The sequence below is a fragment of the Callorhinus ursinus genome, unplaced genomic scaffold (assembly GCF_003265705.2).
Source record: "Callorhinus ursinus isolate GAN/ISIS: 27379988/994484 unplaced genomic scaffold, GSC_fseal_2.0 scaffold3984, whole genome shotgun sequence".
NCBI classification, from domain to species: domain Eukaryota; kingdom Metazoa; phylum Chordata; class Mammalia; order Carnivora; family Otariidae; genus Callorhinus; species Callorhinus ursinus.
The window spans coordinates 1911-4684 of NW_027401038.1; the positions used below are offsets into that span (position 1 = coordinate 1911).

General features: G+C 50.9%; 1 long non-coding RNA gene across 1 annotated transcript in view; it reads right to left on the bottom strand.

Moving 5' to 3' along the window:
- Nucleotides 1–1715, bottom strand: part of LOC112818696 (uncharacterized) — a 2134-nt gene extending 419 nt beyond the window's left edge. Inside the window, exons 1-2 of the long non-coding RNA XR_003206654.2 lie at nt 1574–1715; nt 1130–1228 (exon numbers count right to left, since the gene is read on the bottom strand). This is a non-coding gene — a long non-coding RNA (uncharacterized lncRNA). The remainder of the gene's footprint in view (nt 1–1129; nt 1229–1573) is intronic.
- Nucleotides 1716–2774: the final 1059 nt, after the last annotated feature.

Here is a 2774-nt window from a genome sequence, read left to right on the forward strand (position 1 = left end):
AGTTTGGTAGTACAGAGTTGGCCGACTGTGCCAAATTATCCTATTTCTGCTAAAAGTGACCCCCTAAGGTCGTTTCGAATCCAGGAAGTATGATGTGTCTGATTCCTGCAAAAATACCAAACGCCTCGGCGAAACTCTAACTTCATTGGCACAATGAATTGTTCTTTACAAAACGGCTCGTGCTAAGACAGTGGATGTGACTGAGGACCCCCTGGGTCTTCCACTACGCTGCACTATCACAGGCACAGTGATTCTTTTCTCAAGTCCTGTAAGGTCGATCTATAGCCTTCCCACGCAACCGATGAGGAAACGTCGTTCGGAGCCTAGGGAGCCTTCAACTAGGGTCAGGCAGCTGGGAAGGAGCACAGGAGGGATTCCAATTCTTACCTTTCAACCTCTCATTCCCACCGCGCTCAGCTAGTTCTCTCTCATGGCCCAATGGAATTAGGTTCTTTCTGTGGTGGATGCTCTCTTAGAATAAGCTCCTTATACCAAGAGAATTCCTACAGAACCTCTAGGTGTACCATTCTGAGGATTTAACTTTTTGAGCGAAGAAGAAATGCATTTTAACGCGTCAAATTCTTACGTCACAGAACCCGACTTTTTCATGACAACGGCCATGGCCTCTGAATGACATTCTCAACACACTCCCCCTTGCCTCTCATTGCTTGGGGCTCTGGTGGTGTCACCGGCCGCTGACCCAGTAGTCCCATCGAAAACCAACACTCACTCTGTACTGGGAGCTTTGCCGGGGCAGAACAGATTGTGCTGCACTCTGCTTTCAACGTACTTCCCCTACACTGGTTCATGCGATTGCTGCACGTCTTTGTTCATGGTCTAGCCTCAGCTCTCCTTTGCAGCCAAGACGGCACAGCATGACCCTATCCCAGTCGAGGCCCAGTCTCAGAAGTCCAAGGGCGGCAATCTGGGAATGCCAAATACACCCCGCTCTGCTCTCCGTCACGTCGGAGCTGACGTTAGAGCAACACTGCCATGAAGCCCACCACAAACAAGGACCGGGGGTCCTGAATACGGGCACTACCAACTGAAGCGTCACTAACTCCTCAGAAGCCACTGGCAACTCCCCGCAGGTCAGGAAGAAGGTGCTTTCCACGTTGCATTTCCGTACCTGGTCTGCCTCCCAACGTGGTGCCTGGGGCCGTTGAGTCTCCACTTGTCTTCTCACCGCCAGGTGCTCTTGGGAAGCCCTCTGTACCTTCTGAGGTCCCTGACACAACAGCGGGGAAAGGGTTTTACTTCCACAGTGGCAGGATTCTGCATATCCGGCTTCCCGGATAGGACAGAATTGAGGTTGCTAAGTCCAAAGCATCTTTGTAGGACTCCTAGCATGTCTGCAGCTACCTATCGAATATCCGTCTAATATCACCTACAGTTCAGCCTTGCGGTCGACCTGTGTCATGTTCAGTGCCACTGCCTAGGTGCTAAAGGGTATATATATATATATCTATATCTATATATATATATATAGATATATATATCTATCCTGACTTGTCTGATCTCCCTGTGCATGGCGCTCCTGGGCTACGTTCCATGGGCGTGCTGTCTTCTTTACCTCCTCTGGGTGCTGCAGTAGGGCTGCCGGGTCCTCCTGAAAAGATACAGCACACTGAAAGTCACCCTGCACTGACATCAAGTCATTTGATCCCATAGAAGCCCTCGTGCGTCGCGAGTGTTAGCATTCCCATTTAGCAGACTCGGCTCGCTGACATGCCCCGGGTCCCCCAGTTAGTGGGCAGCCGATCCAGGAGCCAAACCCAGGCAGTCTCACCCTGGACTCTCGACTCTAAAGGTGCATCTCAGAGCATCTGTGCCAAGAGAGCAATTCCTTACAATTTCCAGTCGGCCCGATTTGGAGGCTTTGGGAAAGGGCCATAACGGTAGAGAAATGACATTTTACACAGCAAACCCCAAGAGAACATATGCTTTTACACAACACAGACAAAACCCCTGTGTCAAGTCGCTACTCAGTTCTTAACCCAGCACGAACACACAGTTCTGGATGGCACTCATCGGTACACCAAACTGGCAGGAGCCCTGCTACAAGCCCCAGTCCCTATTCTGGCCCGACAGCCAATAGACGGAGCTGACTGACTTGTCATCCTTCCCCAACGATTCGGACCCACATGTGTGGAAATAGACACTAAGTAGTCTTTCCCATCACCCTTCAGTGAATTCACTACTCTCATCGGAAGCACAACCAGTTGCTTGGTTTGGGCTGCTGTACACGTGACCTTTGAACATGCTAGGGTCGTGCGCTCAGGAAGTCCTGCCCAGAAACTATCTACCACAAAAACTTTAAGGCAGGAAATTGGCTAAGGGAACACATAGGGAGGAAAAGAAAATCGGGCCATGGGTCTGCTAATCCATACGTCAGGGGAAGTCCCATTGTGGGTACTAAAGAGACGATTTCTAAAGGTACGGGATGGACTTTTGGGATCCATCCTGAAAGCGATCAGAACCAAGGAGGGATTCGAAGGAGTGGAGTGACATGGTGACAAGCTGAACTTTTGGAAGTTCCCTGGGTTGGGGTATTGACTAAGCGTTAGTTGGGAGGGACGTGGCGAACGAGTGGAAATGTTCTCAACCGTGATATGCTTCGGGCGCTTTGAGTGCTTGTTCAGACACTGCGGCCGGCCTCCTCCTCCAGAGCTTCTGGTTCTAGGCAGGTGGGCCTGAACACTGGCCTTTCTACAAAGTTCCCAGGAGATGTGGATGCTCTGGTGTGACAGGCACACTTGGAACCCTTCTGGCTT